At 42.6% G+C, this 20,017-nt stretch overlaps 1 protein-coding gene across 8 annotated transcripts in view; it reads right to left on the bottom strand.

Annotated features, from left to right (window-relative positions):
- numb (NUMB endocytic adaptor protein) overlaps window positions 1–20,017 on the bottom strand; it is a 244,205-nt gene that overhangs the window by 181,609 nt on the left and 42,579 nt on the right. The window lies entirely within an intron of this gene.

Genomic DNA, 20,017 nt, shown 5'->3' with positions numbered 1-20,017 from the left:
GATGTGGTCACCCTGCAGTTTAACAAGGTGCAAACAGAGAGGGACTGGCTGACCGCCAGACAGAAGAAGGGGACCAGGCAGGTAGTGAGGGAATCCCCCAAGCACATCTCGCTCACAAACCGTTTTTCAGCTTTGGAAAACGGTGAGAGTGACAGTTGCTCTGTGGAGGCCAACCAGAGCAAAGGCCATAGCACTGTGGGTGGTCCAGCTGCTCAGTGGGGGAAGGAGGAGTGCGGAAGGGCAATAGTGGTTGAGGATTCGTTAGTGAGGGGAGCAGACAGGTGCTTCTGCAGCCGCAGACGTGATTCCGGGATGGTATATTGCCTCCAGTGTGCCAGAATCAAGGATGTTACAGAACAGCTGCAGGACATTCTGAAGGGGGAAGGTGAACAGCCAGAGGTTGTGGTCCATGTTAGGGCCAATGACATCGGAAGAAAGAGAAATGAGGTCCTGCAAGTAGACTTTAGGGAGTTAAGCAGAAAATTGAAAAGGACTTCAAAAGGTAGTAATCTCCAGATTACTCCTGTTGCTATGTATTAGTGAGTATAGGAACAGAAGGATAGAGCTGATGAATGCATGACTGGAGAGATGGTGCAGGAGGGAGGGCTTTAGATTCCTGGGGCAGTGGGACAGTTTCTGGGTGAGGCGAGACTTGTACAAGTTGGACAGGTTACATATTAACAGGAATGGGACCAACATCCTCGCGTAGAGGTTTGCCAATGCTGTTGGGGCAGATTTAAATTGGCAGGGGAATGGGATTGTGAAAAGTAGTTCAGAGGGGAGAGAAGTGGAGTTGAAATTAGAAGTTAAAATGCTTGTGGGTGAGTCTGGAGGACAGAGGAAACATAGGCTAGATAAGAAAGAAGGGAGTTTAACAAGGCTAAATGGAATATATTTTAATACAAGGAGCCTGAGGAATAAGACAGATGAGCTGAGGACACAGATAGGCACGTGGGAGTAGAATATCATAGCTATGGCTGAGACTTGGCTAAAAGGGCAGGATTGGCAGCTCAACATTCCTGGTTATAGGGTATTCAGGCAAGATAGAGAGGGGGATAGAAGAGGAGGAGGGGTTGCAATATTTATCAGGAGGGATGATATCTTGGGAGGATGATCAAATGATATGGATAGATGTACAAAACACAAAACACACTGTTGGGCGTGTACTACTAGCCCCCAAACAGTCAGGGAGAGATGGAGGATCCAATACGTAATCAAATTTCAAAGAAGTGTAAGAATATTAGGGCAGTAATAGGAGGAGATTTTAACTACCCGAACATTAACTGGGGTAGTCTTAGTGTGCAAGGTAGGTAGAGAGCAAAATTTTTAAGTTGCATCCAGGAGAACTTTTTTAGTCAGTACGTAGAAAGCCCAACAAGGGAGGAGGCAGTTCTGGACCTAATATTTGAAAATGAGCCGGGGAAAGGTGGCAGGTGTATCAGTAGGGGAGCATTTTGGAGATAGTGACCATAACTCAGTTGAATTTAGAATAGTTATGGAAAATGATATGGTTGGGCCAGGGATAAAAGTTCTCAACTGGGGAAAGACTAATTTTACTAAGATGAGATGTGATTTTGCCCAAGTGGACTGGGATCAGATAAAACTGTGTCCGAGCAGTGGGAGGCATTCCAGGAGGAAATAGTGAGAGTACAGGGCAAATATGTTCCCATAAAGACAAAGGGAGGGGATCCTGGATGTCAAGGGACATAAAGGTTAGGATTAGGGAAAAATGAAGCTTATGACAGATATCGATGGCTCAATATGGCAGAATCCTTAGAGGAGTATAAAAAGTGCAGAGGGCAACTAAAAGGGGAATTAGGAAAACTAAGTGTGCATGAGAAAGCATTGGTGGGTAAAATAAGGAAAATGCAAAAGAGTTTTTTAATTACATAAAGAGCAGGAAAATAACTAGGGAAAGAGTAGCACCAATTAGGGACCATAGAGGTAATCTGTGTGTGGATCTGGAAGACGTGGGTGCAGTCCACAATTAATACTTTGCATCGGTCTTCACAATGGAAGAGGATGATGCAGATGCAGATATCAGGGACTGTGAAATATTAGAGGAAATTAACAGCGAGAGAGGAGGTACTAGCGGGTTTAGCGGCCTTAAAAGTGGATAAATCCGCAGGCACGGATGAGACGTACCCAAGCTGTTGAGGGAAGTAAAGGAAGAGATATCAGGGTCCCTGGCAGTAATGTTCAAGTCCTCTCTGGCCACAGGTGAGGTGCCAGAGGACTGGAGGACTGCTAACATTGTCCCATAATTAAAAAAGGGAGGAAGGGATAGACCAGGAAATCGAACCACGGTGTGGGGGAGTTACCAGAAAGAATTCTGAGGGGCAGAATATATCTGCACTTGGAGAGGCACAGATTAATCAGGGATAGTCAGCATGGATTTGTTAAGGGAAGATCGTGTTTGACAAATTTGATTGAATTTTTTGAGGATAACCAGGAGTGTTGATGAGGGTAATGCATTTGATGTGATCTACATGGACTTTAGCAAGGCTTTTCATAAGGTCCCTCATGGAGACTGGTCAAGAAAGTAAGAGTCCATGGGATCCAAGGCAAAGTGGCACGTTGGATCCAAAATTGGCTGAGGGAGGTAGCAGAGGGTGATGGTAGAAGGATGTTTCTGTGATTGGAAGTCTGTTTCCAGTGAGGTGCCGCAAGGCTTGGTGTTGGGGCCCTGCAGGTGTATATAAATAATTTGGACTTAAATGTAGGGGGTATGATCAAGAAGTTCGCGGATGACACGAAAATTGGTAGGATGCTAACTATTGAGAAGGATAACCGTAAGCTACAGGAGGATATCAATGGACTAGACAGGAGGAAAGAGCAGTGGCAAATGGAATTCAAACCGGAAAAGTGTGAAGTAATGCACTTGGGGAGGGCTAACAAGGCAAGGGATTACACTATGAATGGTAGGACACTGGAATGTACTGGAGGTCAGAGAGACCTTGGTCCGCATATCCATAGGTCCCTGAAGGAGCAGGGCAGGTAGATAAAGTGGTTAAGAAGGCATATTGGATACTTGCCTTTATTAGCCGAGGCATAGAATACAAGAGCAGGGAGGTTATGCTGGAACTGCATAAAATGTTGATTAGGCCACAAGTGAAGTACTGCATACAGTTCTGGTCACCAAATTACAGAAAGGATGTGATTGCACGGGAGAGGGTGCAGAGGAGATTTAGCAGGATGCTGCCTGGGCTGGAGGGTCTGATCTATGAGTAAAGATTGGATCGGCTGGGGTTATTTTCCTTGAAGCAGTGAAGGTTGAGAGGGGACCTGAGAGAGGTGTATAAGAGAATGAGGGGCATAGAGAGGGTTGATAGGAAGGCATTTTTTCCATTAGCTGAGGGGTCAATAACCGGGGACGAAGAGGGGAGTTGAAGAGAAATTCTTTCACCCAGAGAATGGTGACATCTGGAACTCACTGCCTGAAAGGGTGGATGAGTCAGAAGCGCTTGTAACATTTAAGAAGTATTTAGATGTTCACTTGCGTTGCCATAGCCTATAAGGCTATGGGCCAAGCGCTGAAATATGGGATTAGTGCAGTCAGATCTTTGTTGATCAGCATGGACACGATAGACCAAATGGCCTCCTTCTGTGCTGTAGACATCTATGGGTCTATGAAAACTTCTCCAGCTTGTAAAGGTGCCACCACACCTAGAGCAAGTCACAGTGTCCCAGGAATCTGAAGCCCTTCCTCCTGCACTATCTTTGGAGCCATGCATTCATCTGCCTTATCCTCCTATTTCCATACTCACTTGCATGTGGCAGTGAGAATATCACAGAATCACACAGTGCAGAAGAGGCCCTTTGGCCAATCGAGTCTGCACCGACAAGTGAGAAACATCTGACCTACCTACCTAATCCCATTTACCAGCACTTGGCCCATTGCCTTGAATGTTATGACGTGCCAAGTGCTCATCCAGGTACTTTTTAAAGGATGTGAGGCAACCCGCCTCCACCATCCTCCCAGTCAGCGCATTCCAGACCCTCACCACCCTCTGAGTAAAAAAGTTTTTCTCACATCTCTCCTAAACCTCCTGCCTCTCACCTTGAACTTGTGTCCCTTCATGACTGACCCTTCAACTAAGGGGAACAGCTGGTCCCTATCCACCATGTCCATGCCCCTCATAATCTTGTACACACCGATCAGGTCGCCCTCAGTCTTCTCTGCTCCAACGAAAACAACCCAAGTCTATCCAACCTCTCTTCATAACTTAAATGTTTCATCCCAGGCAACATCCTGGTGAATCTCCTCTGCACCCCTCCAGTGCAACCACATCCTTCCTATAATGTGGCACACAGTACTCTAGCTGTGGCCTCACCAAGGTTCTATACAACTCCAACATGACCTCCCTACTTCTGTAATCTATGCCTCGATTGATAAAGGCAAGTGTCCCATATGCATTTTTCATCATCCCCTCCGCCTTCAGAGATCAATGGACACACGTGCCAAGGTCCCTTTGTTCCTCAGAACTTCCAAGTCTCATGCCGTTCATTGAATACTTCGTTGTCAAATTACTCCTTCCAAAGTGGATCACCTCACAATTTTCAGGGTTAAATTCCATCTGCCACTTATCTGCCCATTTGACCATCCCTCCTATATCTTCCTGTAGCCCAAGACACTCAACCTCACTGTTAACCACCCGGGCAACCTTTGTGTCATCCACAAACTTACTAAACCTACCCCACAACATCGTCAGCTACGTCATTTATATAAATGATGAATAATAAGGAACACAGCACAGATCCCTGTGGTACGCCACTGGACAATGGCTTCCAGTCACTAAAGCAGCCTTCTGTCATCACCCTCTGTCTCCTAAAACTAAGTCAATTTTGAATCCATCTCATCAAATTACCCTGTATCCCATGTGCATTTGCCTTCTTTATATGTCTCCCATGTGGGACCTTTTCAAAGGTTTTGCTGAAATAAACTACATCAACTGCACAATCCTCATCTGTACACCTGGTCACCTCCTCAAAAAATTCAATCAAATTTGTTAGGCATGACCTCCCTCTGACAAAGCCATGCTGACTATCCCTGATCAAACCTTGCCTCTCCAAGTGAAGATAGGTTCTCTCCTTCAGAATTTTCTCCAAAGTTTCCCTAGCATTGACGTGAGACTCACTGGCCTGTAGTTCCCTGGCTTAGCTCTACAACTCTTCTTAAATAGTGGAACCACCTTAGCTGTTCTCCAGTCCTCTGGAGGTTACTATATTTGAGGTCCTGCTTGCTAATTATCAACCTAAATTCTGATCGCAGGACCACATCCCCCTACCTACCTAAGGCATTGGTACCAATGTGGATCATGACCTCTGGCTGATCACCCTCCCCAAAAGAATATTGTGCAGCTGCTTGGTGACATCCTTGACCGTGGCACCAGGGAGGCAACATACCAGCCTGGAGTCACGTCTATGGCCACAGACGTTCCCCTAATTAATCCCCTATCACTACTGCTCTTCCTTTCTTCTTCCTCCCCTCCTGTACAGCTGGACCGCTTCAGTATCCGAGGAGTCGTGAATGGTACTGAACATTGCACAATCATCCATGAACATCCCCACTTTCTGACCTTATGATGGAATCAAGGTCATTGCTTAAACAGCTGAAGATGATTGGGCCTAGAACGCTGCTGAGGAAATTCTGCAGCAATGTCCCAGACTGAGATGATTGACCGCCAACAAACACAACCACCTTCCTCTGTGCTAGGTATGACTCCAACCAATGTGGAGGTTTCCCTGATTCCCATTGACTCCAGTTTTGCTAGGGCTCCTTGATGCCACACTCAGTCAAATGCTGTATTGATGTCTTCTCACTTCACCCCTTGAGTTCAGCTCTTTTGTTCATGTTTAGACCAAGGTTGTATGAGGTCAGAGGCCAAGTAGCCTTGGCAGAACTCAAACTGCTCGTTCATGAGCAAGTTCTTGCTGAGCAAGTTCCACTTGATAGCACCGCCGACAACCCCTTCCATCACTTTGCTGATGATCGAAAGAAGGGCAGCAATTGGCCAGGTTGCATTTGTCCTCCCTTTTGTGGGCAGGACATACCTGGGCAATTTTCCACATTGTCGGGTAGGTGCAAGTGTTGTAGCTGTGCTGGAATCAAATTGGTTGAAGACTGGCATCTGTGATGCTGGGGATCTGAGGAAGAGATCAAGATGAATCATCCACTTCGCACTTCTGGCTGAAGATTGCTGCGAATGCCTCAGCCTCGTCTTTTGCACTGATGTGCTGGGCTTCCCCACCCTAGAGGATGGTGATATTTATGGAGCCTCCTCCTCCAGTTAGTGCTTTAATTGTCCACTATCATTCACGACTGGATGTGGCATGATTTGTTGGTTGTGGAATCGCTTAGCTCTGTCTATTGCATGCAGCTTCTGCTGTTTAACATGTAAGTAGCCCTGTGTTGTAGCTTGGCACCTCATTTTTAGTTATGCCTGGTGCTGCTCCTGATGCCTTCCTGCACTCTTCCTTGAACCAGGGTTGATAGCCCAGTTTAATGGTAATGATGGTATGTGGGATATGCCAGGCTATGAGGTTAAAGAGTACAGTCAAATACAATTCTGTCGTTAATGATGACTCACAGAACCTCATGGATCCCCAGTTTTGAGCTAATGGATCTGTCCCTTTCAGCCCATTTGCAGTGCCACACGAAACTACGGAGGGTTCCTTCAGTATGAAGATGGGACTTGGTCTCCAAAAGGAGACCATGTTGTGATCACTCCTTTCAATATTACCATGGACAAACGTATCTGCAATAGATACATTAGCAAGGACAAGCTGAAATAGATTTTTTTTCTTTTTTTTGATTCTCTCAACACTTGTCACAGGCCCAATGTGGCAGCTAAGTCCCTCAGAGCTCAGCCAGTTGTGGTGCTACCAAGTCATTCATGAAGTCAGACAATTAAGTCTCCCACCCGGAGTATACTCTCTGCCCTTGCTACCCTCAGTGCTTCTTCAAGTGGTGTTCAACATGGAGGAGCAACAGATTCATAAGATAAGAGTAGCCAATTGTCAGTAAGACAGGACATCCCTAACACTGGTGATGGAGGAGACATTGGCTGTTAAGCTATGATGCGATGAGTATGTGTCAGGTTGCTGTTTAACTAGTCAGTGGAACAACTCTCCCGATTTTGGCACAAGTCTCCAAATGCTCGTGAGGAAGACTTTGCAGAGTCAACTGAGCAGAGTGTGCCTTTGTTAATACCAGTGCCAAGGTCAATGCTGGGTGGCTTGTCTGGTTTTCTTATTCAACTTTCCTGTAGCAGTTTGCTAGGCCATTAAAGAGTTTAAGAGTCAACAACATTGCTATGGATCTGGTGTCATAGGTCGGCCAGACAGCGTAAGGATGGCAGATTTCCTCCCTTGAAGTTCCAGGCAATGGCCATCACCAACAATAGAAAATATAACCATTTCACCTTGACATTCAATGACATTATGATCACTGAATTTCCCACCATCAATATCCTGGGGGATTACAATTGACCAGAAATTTAACTGCACCAGCTGCATAAGTATTGTGGCTACAAAGGTAGGTGAGGGGCTGGGAATACCTGACTCCTCAATTCCTGTCCACAATCTACAAGGCACAAGTCAGGAATGTGTTGGAATAATTCTCCACTTTCCTGGATGGACGCAGCTCCAACAAACTCAAACAGCTCAACACCATCCAGGATGAAGCAGTCCACTTGATCGGCAACCCATCCACTACCATTTCCTCTGCCAAAGAGTGGACAGCTGCAACAGTGTGCATCATCTGCAAGATGCACTGCTACTCTCCAATGCTCTTTCAAAATTACCTTCCAAACCTGCGACTTCTACCAGCTAGAAGGACAAGGGCAGGATGGAAACACCACCACCTGCAAGTTCCCCACCAAGTCACACAACATCCTGACTCGGAACTATATCACCGGGTAACTTCACTGTCACTGGGTCAAAATCCTGGAATTCCTTCCCTAACAGCACTGTGGGTGCAGTGCCTCAAAAGGCAGTTCACCACCACTTGCCCAAGGGCAATTAGGGATGCGCAATAAGTGCTGGTCTTGTCAGCAATGTTCAGATCCCAAGAACAAATTTTTAAAAAACCTTTCAACATAGCAACCTTGAACCACTCACATACTTATTTAGTCTTAAAATACAAGTAAGAAGTTATACTTACACAACACTGTTCAAAACCTCAAGATGCCCTGAAGCGTTATATATCTAATGCAATACTTGTAAAAAGTGTTGTCACTATTATAGTATAAACAAATGTAGCATAGTTTTAAACACAAGTGAGTTTTTTCATGTTGATCGAGGAACAAACATTGGCTTGGACACCAGGGAGAACTCGCCCTTCTCTTTGTAGTGGTGCCAGGGATCCTTACTTTCATCAGCAAGGGCAATCAAGACCACAATTTCACATCTTATTCCAAAAGACAGCATCTCCAACAGTGCACCACTGAACCTCTCAACCTACTGATTCAGAAGAGTGTGTGTTACCATTGAGTTATGGCCGATGCCTGACAAATACTACTACTGAACAACAGTTTATATCGCACCTTTAACAGAATAAAATGTTCCAAGGCATTTCACAGGATCATAATCAGAGAAATATCAACATCGAGGCGAAGGAAGTGTTCGGACAGGTGATCAAAAGTTTGGTCAAAGAGGTAGGTTTTATAGGGCGTCTTAAAGGAGGAGAGACAGGTGGACAGACTGAGGTTTAGAAAGGGAATTATAGTGCTCAGAACTAGCTCAGTCTCTTAGAGTAAACCATAATATATTTCATTCACAATCCTTTGTAAATATATCACAACAAAACCACTAATTATGTCCGTATGTAAGTATTAAATAGAATGGCCAGTTAAACTCATTAGATAAAAATCTTATCTTGATTTTGTATTTGTTCATTCACAAAGTTGTGTTTAAACTTAAAAGCAACATGCATTATATAGCCATTTTACCAACTGATAAGGGTCCTGCTTGCCGGTATATTTGAACAATTAATAAATCAGACACACTCCAAGGATTCTTCCAGGTTATCAATGTCATTTCACATGTTCAGAGGGAGAATAAATAGAAAGTATCCAATATTGGTGGATGTTTTAAAATTTAATATAAAAATGCAATCTTTTTTTTTTCATTTACTTTTTACTATTAATTCATTTCACTCACTAAATAGCAATTTTCTAATTAAGAGGACAAATAATCTACAAAAGATGCAATGTTCATCTTAGATCCAAGCACTCCCTGGCAGAAAAGGAACAGGCCTCAATGTTCATGAAAGTCCAGAATGCGCCTCTGCCCCTCTCCCAAAAGTATCAAAGTTCCTCAGTTAACCTGAATGTTTCTGAATAAATTAGCGCTAAGCTGAGGATTATTGTGATGGTATATTAGGCATAAATTTGCAACTCACCCAACTATAAAACTAAGCTCCTCTTTCTCCCTAGTCCAACAGAGACTTCCATGCAAATTTAGAGCTGGTTTCAAACCCAGGACTCAAGAAATATTATACTTCGCACCAACTGCACTCTTTTTTATAAACTGAACTATATATTTAAAGGCAAATTCTATTAACCATCTGATGGCATGATCTAATACCCTTCTGGAGAGTCTTCCCTCTCCCACCCTTTTTTGCTTGCCCAAAACTGCCGGCCAGATCTTAACTCGCACTTAGTCTCAATCCCCCGTGCTGACCTACAGCGGCTCCCAGTCTGACAACATATCATTTTTAAATTCCTAATTTTCAAATCCCTCTATGGTCTTGCATCTCCCTATCAATGCAACACCCCCAGCCTATAAACCTCCATGATGCCTGGGCCCCTGCAAACATGGCTTACTGCGCATCTCCTATTTCAATCACTCCACCATCAGCGGCTGTGCCTTCAACTGCCTTGGCCCTAAACCATGTAATTCCCTCCCTAAATCTCCTCCTCCCTCTCCTCCTCTTTCCTCCTTCAAAACAGTTAAAGCCCAACTGTTTGACAAGGCTTTAACTCGCCTATCTAGATATTTCTTTCTGTGGCTAGTATCAAAAATGTCCCTTTGATCGACAACGGTCTTATCAAGTACCTTGGAAGGTTTCACCACATTAAAAGATGCTGTATAAACGCAAGTTGTTATACATGTCAAATTCCAAATCACATAGTACAAAAATGGTTCAATCCGTACATGATTATGGTATATCAGAAATCCACTGACTGGTTTATTTCAACTTCAAAACCAGAATACAGGGCATTCCAGTATAAGGAGTACGCATTGTCTTACCAGCCCCCAAAAAACACAAAAAGGTTCTGTGATGGTGCTCTAACATGTGTTGCTGATAACATATCAGCACCATGGAGTGATGGGATGTAGTTTGATTCCCCAAAGTTCCTGCTGTGGGGTTGAAGTATACAGAAGGTGGTGGTCACGTGTTAATTCCTGGAAACTCCAGGACATTAAGATGATTGACAACTCTAGTTCTGAAGGAAAGTTCTCAACCCAAGCACAAATCACTCCCATCCTCAGAACACTGGCATTCCACAGTTTGGTATACACTTGCACTATTGTTGATGAGATGAACAACAACCATCAAGAATCGTTTAAGAATTCATTGTAGGGAGGTTCTTGATATACCCAAGTAGCACACTTTTTTAAAAAGAAGTATTTCTTTGCAACACCTAATGTTGTAAGAAATCAGCAGGAGCCCCTTTTAAAATGCTTTATAATTTATTCAGAAACCGATAAATGGATATGTTTAGGCTCCTTATTGGTACAATGACCCAGAAGTAACAACAAAATAAGTCTGGATTAGTATGAAATTTTGAGACAGTGAACAAGCCAACTACATTGAACGGATTCAAATTCATCCTTTGTTTGGACAAATGCAAGATACATTCAGTTGTGGACCCAGCAGCAGCAGTACAAAGTGGCAAGCAGACTTCCCTGTAGACCCACTGAAACCCTGCTGGCCCCAGCCACCAGCTTTCTCTTTACTACTGTCATACTAAAAGCATATGAGCAAAGAACAATTCTGGCAGAAGCTTTTTGTTGGTGACAGTAGCAAAGGCAAATTAAAGAAAAACAAAAATAGTGTGTGTGATTTGAAAACACTCACATGAAGCATGTTGGGATGTTTCACTGCATTCAACAAAATGCAAATGTATCCTCTACCTCTGTTTACATCTCAAAACTACTATTCATCTAAACACCCAGATGAGCTGGCTTTAATCCAATAAACACACACACAGACTAAACTTCTCTTAAAAACATAATTTCCGATAACATTATACAATAATATCTCTTCCAGACAAGCCCGGTTGTCATGCACTCAGCTCCTGTCACAGTGGTAGAAAGCTGAAAGAACACCCTAAACAACTCCCCATCTCCTTTGTTGGGATAACTAGGAGATATGCATATAAAATACACTAAGAGCGTGATTAGACTTTAAAATAGCATTTGTTTTCACAAAGGATCACTGCCCTCGCCAATATCTTGCCAAAGCATGCAATTAGCGCATATTCCCTGCACTTGTTCAAGAGATTTTGATAAACGTCTGACAGAGGAAACGTTTCTGGTTATAGTTACAATGATCTCTTGGAACTGTGCTTAACAAGTTGGGGTCTCGGACATTACTGGAGATTCTGCTAAATTAACCAAGGAGCAGTGAAATTGAATGCTGCAGTTATGTTAAGGATTAATATGCCAAGGTAAACAAAAGTAAAAAATAACTAATAAATACACAGGCAATTATTGAAGAAAAATGTAGTAATAGCTTGACAGTCACAAACAGGACTCAAAAATTTTCCAAGAAATAAGACCTAAAACAAAATCAATATAAAGGCATAAAAAGAAAAAAAAAATCTACTTTCTGGGCGTTACTCTAAAAGATCTGGCAAGCTAACTGTTAGGCCAAAATCATTTATTCCATTTCATTAATATATTTTTAAAAGCTACTTGTAATGAAAGTTGGCTTTATTCAAAAATAGGGATTTGCATTCTGATCCAAATGTCTGTTGTTAAGTTATAGGATGCAACAGATGAGCAGATTGCAGACTGTGTTCAGGATTGGAACAAACAGAGGTTTGGGTAAGAAAAGCTCAAAGTGTTTACACTCTGAAACACACCCCAGGCCTGATTACTCATGTGCCAATACCATCAATTCTCTACGGAAATCAGGAGATTGAACAATATTTTGTAGTTACTAAACCAGAATATTGCAAATTGCAAAGCCATTGCAGAAGCCTGTCTGTTGCAATAACTTTTAAAACAACTGCACTCTACCTGCAATTAACTGCACAAAGCACAAAATCAGAATCACAGAATTTTTACTGGAGGCAGCTATCGGTCCATCATGTTTGCATTGGCTCTTCAAATGAGCAATTTACTTAGTGCCAATTTCCCACCTTCTCCCCATAACCCTGCACATTGTTTCTTTTCAAATAACTGTCTAATTTTCTTTTGAATGCCTCAATTGAACCTGCCTCCAACCACACTCACAGGCAAAGCATTCCCGACCTTAACATTTGCTGTGTGAGCAAGTTTTTTTCTCATACCGCTTTTGCGAATTGCTTTAGGTCTGTGCCCTCTCATTCTCGATCTCTTCAGGGTGGGGACAGTTTCTCCCCCTCTACTCTGTCCAGGCCCCTCATGATTTTGGATAACTATCAAATCATCTTTTATCTATTTTCACACAGTCAATTATTCTGAGAAATAGGAGTGTCACACAAACTAAAGCAATTTAAAAAACCATAAAAATAATTTTCTTCAGACATTTAAACTTGTTTATCGTCAGCAGTAAATCAGGAAGGAACGAATGAAAACTTTCACAACTGAATTCAGCTGGTTTAACAGAATGTACAAACTTATCATGCCAAGCCTGAATCTTGTCCTGATCATCTTGCATGCATGCAGAGGCTGCTTCATCACCTGAGAAGTTGTGAATGGTACTGAGCACTGCAATCAGCAAACTACCCACTTATAATCCTAAAATGGAGGGACGATCTTTGGTGAAGCAGCTGAAGATGTTTGGGCATAAGCCACTAGCCTGGACGAACATCTCCACCAATATCCTGGCAGTGGAAATTTTGATTATTTGATTCACATTGACTTCAATCTTACTACAGCTCCCTGATGCCAAACTTGTTGAAATGCTGCCTTGATACCAAGGGCAGTCACTCACACCTCACCTCTGGAATTCATCTCTTTTGTCCATGACTGAACCATGGCTGCAATGAGGTTTGGAACCAAGTGGCCCTGGCAGAACCCAAACTGAACATCAACAAACATATCGTTAGTAATTGTCACTTGATACACTGTCGATGACTTGTTTCTATCACTTGGCTAGTGGGGCAGTAATTGACCCAATTGGATTAATCCTGCTTTTCGTTGACAGGACATCTGGAAAATTGTCCACTTTGTCGGCTAAATGCCAATGTTTTAACTGTGCTGGAATAGCTTATATTGAGGTGTAGTTGGTTCTGTAGCACAAGTCTTCAGAGCTAAAGCCATGATGTTGTCAAGGCCTATAACTTTTATTGTATCTGATTCGCTCAGATTTTTCTTGAATTCATGTGAAGTGAATCAAACTGACTGGGATTGGCATCTGATGTTGGGAACCTCAGGAGGTTGAGATGGATCAGTCACTTGGCACTTCTGGCAAAAGACGGCTGCAAATTCAGTCTTGTCTTTTGTCTTCATGTTGGGCTCCGCCATCATTGAGGAAGAGGATGTTTGTAACACCACCTCCTCCAGTTAGTTGTTTAATTGTCTACCCGCATTCATGACTGGATGTGGACTGACTGTTGAGCTTTGATCCAATATGTCAGCTGTGCAATTGTCTGTTCTAGCTCTGTCTATCGCACGCAGCTTCCACTGTTTAGCATGTATGTGGTTCCGTCATGGCTTCACCAGGTTGGCATCTCATATTTAATTATACCTGGTGATCTTCTATACTCTTCTTTGAACCAGGGTTGGTCTCCTGGCTTGATGGTAACGCTATAGTGATGGATATGCCAGAGATTGTGGTGATATACAATTCTGCTGCAGCTGACGGCCCACAGCACCGCCTAGGTGTCGGTTTTAAGCTGCTAGATCTGTCCTGAATCTATGCCATTTAGAGTGGTCGTACTGCCTCACGATACCACAGGAGAAGATGATACCACAATATGAAGATGGGACTTGGTTTCCACAAGAACTGTGCAATGGCCACTTCTGCCCAGACTATCATGGTCAGATGCATCTGCAGCTGGCAAATTGTTGACGCAGGCCCATTCTGGCAACTGTATTCTTTGAGACTCAGCCAGTTTGGTCAGTAGTGATGCTACTGAGCCACTCTTGGGAGTGGACATAAGTTGCCATATTCTGTACCCTTCCTATTCGACATGCTTCTTCCGAGTGGTGTTCAACATGGAGGAGTACTGATTGAACAGTTGAGGGAGGGCAGTAGATGCCCATGTCTGACATGATGCCACGAGATTTCATGAGGTCTGAAGTCAATGTTGAGGGTTTCTGAGACCACACCCTCTACACTGTGTACCACACTGCCTTCACCCAAGGTGAGTCCTGTTGGTGATGGAATTGGCACATTGGTTACAAAAGACATGATTCAGTATGACTTTCTCAGGCAGTTTTTTGACTAGTCTGTGGGACAGCTCTCCTGATTTTGGCACAATCCCCAAGGGTGAGTGAGGAGGATTTTGCAGGGTCGACTGGGCTGGGTGTGTCATTGTCACGCTCAGTGCCGAGTTTGATTTGACTTTATCGTATTAGTTAAATACAGCTGAATGGCTTCCGAGAGCATTTCAGAGAGCAGTTAAGAGTCAACCACATTTTGCTGTGGGATTTGAGCCAGTTAAGGATGGCAGAGGTCCTTTACCACAATCCAGTAGCTTCATGGTTGCCATTACTGATAGCAAGCTTTTTATTCCAAACTGACTTCTCTTCCATCTACCTTGATTACAATTTCAAGCACCATCTCCTTCTACAATAAGTATGTTTTATAAAGTTCATACTGTCATCAAACTTGATATTACTGACAACTCAGTTCAAATCTGTAGCTTCCAAAAGTAATTAAAAAGGCTCCAACAACTGCATCTTAACCCAAAAGTACCAGCAGTGGCAAGCTGGTGAAGGAATGGGGAAGGGCAGGGGTATGAAAATGGTAAATTAACATTTGGTCAAGGATTGAATGTTGGAGAATCCTCCTCATAAAACACCAGCCTGATAAGTTATATTATTCTTTTGGTGTGCAAAGGAGAGAAATGTTGTCAGAAGACACAATTACAGATTTGCAAAGCACTAGATCTTTACTGGATGATATCACACTGCTAAAACACAATAGAATTAAGCAGGAAATGCAATGTGACTTCAATTCAACAATACCGAAATTCCCTTCATATTGATCTCCCACAGGACTGAAAATAGAGAATTTCTGCAACATTTGTAGGGTTATATGTCAATTCTTAAAAAAGGGTCATAAAATTATATCTAAGTATTAAAAATCAGTACCATTAAATTTAAAACAAATTGCAAATATATATGTGGTGTTAATTATATATTGGGCCATATTTCAATACCAATTCCCACAAAACTGCTTTGTCATGCATCATGTAGAGGAAGAGATCTGTCGTTGCTCATTTTTCATATGCAGCTATCCACTCAAATTTTATTACTCTGCCATTTCCCCTCATAACCTTTTATATTCCTCATTTGTCATGGTAATGCTGAGTCTAGCCTCATTAAAATTCATCAAACAGTGTTAATAATCTTCAACTATTAACCTTCAAAACTTATTCATAACTGTTAGCTCTTCTGGCTGTCATCCTAGTGAATGTTTCCTTCTCCATCATTCTAATTTCTTTCCTGTAATGGTGATGGCTTACATTACTCAAATGATGATGATGAGTAGAATGGTCTAATTCATTGTTCAAAGGTATGTAAACTTAACAGTTTTCTTCAAAACTAGATTGCACTCAGCATAAATAGTGCAGGAATGTACTTCAATACAATTTTGTTCTAATCACTGTCTCCAAACACAAAGCACCTGCAGAACAAGGGGCTTTTCTGAAAAAAATCATTCAAGTAAAGTCATTCTCAGATTTTACATTCAGTTTTGGTCATTCCGACCCTGAGCAAAATATAATCTTCCCATGAGCAGTAAAACATTATAACCTCGACAACTGCAGAAAGTTTAGCAGTTTTAACAAGTCCCTCGAGCAGCCAAGAAATCACGAGCAGTAAGACTGTCTTTAGACCAAAGCTATACATAGCGTACAGTACAAAACTTTGACAGCATGAAATCTATTGCTTTTACAGCACCTGGCACTGCTGTGGCTAGTGCAGAAACAAATCTGTTTACATTCCAGTAAGTTCAGAAGCAGCCAGACCCAATTCAAAAAAGCAACTAAGCATGGAGAGCTGTTTTACAATTACAAGTATCTTTCCAGTGTAGAAGGAGGCCATTCAGCCCATCGAGCCTGTGCTGGCTCTTTGAAAGAGCATTACACCTAATCCCACTCCTATGCCTCATCCCTGAACATTACACATTCTCCCTTTTCAGGTAGCAACCCAATTCCCTTTTGAATACCTCAATTGAACTTGCCTCCACCACCGTTTCAGGAAGTTTGCTCCAGACTCCAATCACCCCCTGGGTGAAAAAATTTCTCACATTTACTCCTTTTGCCAATTATTTTGAATCTGTGCCCTCTAGTTCTTGATGTTCTCTTGAGTGGGAACAGTTTCTCAGTATGTATCCGGTCCATACCCCTCAGGATCTTGAATACCTTTAACAAGTCTCCTCTCAGCCTTCTTTTCACTGATGAAAACAGACTCAACCTCTCCAACCTATCCTCAGCTACAGTTCTTCACCCCAGAAATCATTCTTGTGAATCTCCTCTGTACTCCCTCCAATGCCTTCATATTCCTCCTCGAGTATGGCACCCAGAACTGGACATAGTACGCCAGATGAGGCCTAACTAGTGTCTAATACAAGTTCAACAAAATCCCCTTACTCTTGTACTCAATGCCACTGTTAGTAAAGCCTAAGGTACCATATGCTTTATTATCTGCTCTCTCAACACGCCCTGCCATCTTCAATGGCCTATGTACATATAAACCAAGGTCCCTCTGTTCCTGCACATCCTTTAGAAGCTCTCCCTTTATTTTATTCTATCTCATCAAGCTTTCTTGCCAAAATGAATCACCTCACACTTCTCTGCATTGAACTTCATCTGCCACTTGTCTGCCCAATCCACCAACATGTCTATGTCCTTTTGAAGTTCAAGACTAACCCCATCACAGTTGACATCATTTCCAATCTTTGTATCATATGCAAATTTTGAAACCATGGCCTGCACACCACAATCAAGGTCATTAGTACGTATCAGGAAGGGCAAAGGTCTCAACACTGACTCCTGGGGAACTTCATTACAAACCTCCCTCCAATCTGAAAAAAAAAAACGTGGCTGCTGTTCCTTTTATTCAATGAAGTTTAACTTTGCTTAGAAGTCTGCTGTGCAGCACTGTATCAAATGCCTTTTGGAAGTCCAGGTACATCTGCAACATTGCCCTCATCAGTCCCCTCTGTTACCTCTTAAAAACTCCAGCAAGTTCATAGAGTCATAGAAGTCTACAGCACAGAAAAAGGCCCTTGGTCCCATCAAGTCTGCAATGGTCAAACAAGTACCTAACTAATCTAATCCCATTTTCCAGCACGAGGCCCATAGCCTTGTATGCCATGGCATCGCAAGTGCACATCCAAATATGTCTTAAATGTTGAGGGTTTCTGCCTCGACCACCCTTTCAGGCGGGGAGTTCCAAGTTCCCACCACCCTCTGGGTGAAAAAAATTCTTCCTCACATCCCCTCTAAACCTCCTGCCCCTTACCTTAAATCTATGCACCCTGGTTATTGATCCCTCCACCAAGGGAAAAAGTTCCTTCCTGTCGATGCCCCTCATAATTTTATACACCTCAATCATGTCCCCCCTCAATCTCCTCTGCTCCAGGGAAAATAACCCCAGTCTATCCAATCTTTCCTCATAACTAAAACTCTCCAGCCGGGGCAACATCCTGGTAAATCTCCTCTGCGCTCTCTCTAGTACAATCACATCCTTCTTATAATGCGGATTCCAGAACTGCACGCAATATGCAAGTTAGTGAAACATGATTTTCCGTTAAGAAATCCACATTGGCTTTCCTTAAATAACACGCATTTGTCCAAGTGGCTGTTAATTTTGTCCCAAATTATTGTTTTAAGAAGCTGCCTCACCACAGAAGTTAAATTGTCTGGCCTGTTGTCACTTGCCTTATATTTATACTCTTTCGTAAACAGCGGTGTAAGGTTTGCAATTCTCCAATCCTTTGGCACCACCCGAATTGAAGGAAGACTGAAAAATGATGTCCAGTGCTGCCACAATTTCCACTCTCACTTCCCTCAGTATCCTTGGATGCATCTCATCTGGTTCTGGTGGTACTTTATCTACTTTAAGTATAGACAGCTTATTCAATACCACATCCTTATTTATTTTAAAACGTTCTACTGTCTGAATTACCTCTTCTTTCACCATAGCCTGGGTAGCATCTTCCTCCTTGATAAAGACAGATGCAAAAGTATTCAATTAATACCTCAGCTATGTCCTATGTTTCCATGCATAAACTCCTTTTTCAGTCTCTAACTCCTCCTTATACCACCATTTTCCTATTTATATGCCTAGAAAAGACTTTGGCATTCCCTTTTATTGTAGCTGCCAGTCTCTTCTCATACTCGCTCTTTGCTTCTCCTATTCGCTTTTTCACTTCCCTCTGAACCTTCTACATTAGGCCTGGTTCTCAACTGCATTTTCTGCCTGACATCTGTCATAAGCACACTTTTTCTTCTATATCTTAATTTACAACCCTTTTGTCATCCAGGGAGCTCTGGATTTGATTGCCCTACGTTTCTGTTTCGAGGGAATATGCCTTGACTGAGCCTGAATGCTCTCTTCTTTGAAGGTAGCCCATTGTTTAGTTACAGTTTTTCCAGCCAACTTTTGACTCCAATATATTCAGCCCAGGTCTGTTCTTACCCTACTGAAGTTGACTTTCGCCCAATTATCTAGTCTTACTCTTGTTTGTTCTTTGTCCTTTTCCAGACCCAGCCTAATCTTGATGATATAATGATCGTTGTCACCTAAATGTTCTCCTGCTGACACTTAAATCCATTTGGCCCACCTCATTCCCAGGAACCAGGTCCAGCAGTGCCTCCTTTTTTGTTCAACGGTAGAAAATTTTCCTGAACACACTCTAGGAACTCGTGCCCCTCTCTGCCCTTCACACTATCACTATCCCAGTCTATATTTGGATAATTAAAGTCCCCCATTATAACTACTCTACAATTGTGCAACTCTTGTGTAATTTCCTTGCAAATTTGCTCCTCTACAACCTTACTATTAATTGGTGGCCCACAGATTACACCAAGAACGTAACTGCACTTTGTTTGCTTCTTAGGTCTAGCTAAATAGATTCTGTCCTTGACTCCTCTGGGACATCCTCTTTCTTAAGCACTGCAATGCTCTCTTTAATTAATACTGCTTCTCCTTTTATTCTTTTCCTATCTTCCTGAACACCCTGTATCCAGGAATATTTAATACCCAGTCATGCCCTTTTTTGAGCCAGGTCTCTGTTCTAGCCACAGCATCATATTTTCATAGGGCAATCTGCGCCTGTAATTCAATCTTATTTGCCACACTCCGTGTATTCACATACATGCACAGTAACCCTGACTTAGACATTTCTTTATCCCTTACTCTGACACCACCTTTTAATTCACAATTCACTATTCTAGTGCTATCCATCTCTCCCAGTATCCTGTGCACCTCGGTATTCCTTTCTGATATTATCGCCTGGTTCCCATACTTCTGCCAAGTTAATTTAAACTCCATCTCAAAACCACCAGCAAAACACAAGGAACGCAGTCCCAGCTCTATTTAGGTGCAATCTGTCTGGCCTGTACAAGTTCCAACTCCCTCACAGCCAGTCCCAATATCTCAAGAAACAAAACTCCGCCATTCA

The sequence above is a fragment of the Carcharodon carcharias genome, chromosome 20 (assembly GCF_017639515.1).
Source record: "Carcharodon carcharias isolate sCarCar2 chromosome 20, sCarCar2.pri, whole genome shotgun sequence".
In the NCBI taxonomy this organism is placed as follows: Eukaryota; Metazoa; Chordata; class Chondrichthyes; order Lamniformes; family Lamnidae; genus Carcharodon; species Carcharodon carcharias.
This window is presented reverse-complemented; position numbering and strand designations above follow the sequence as displayed.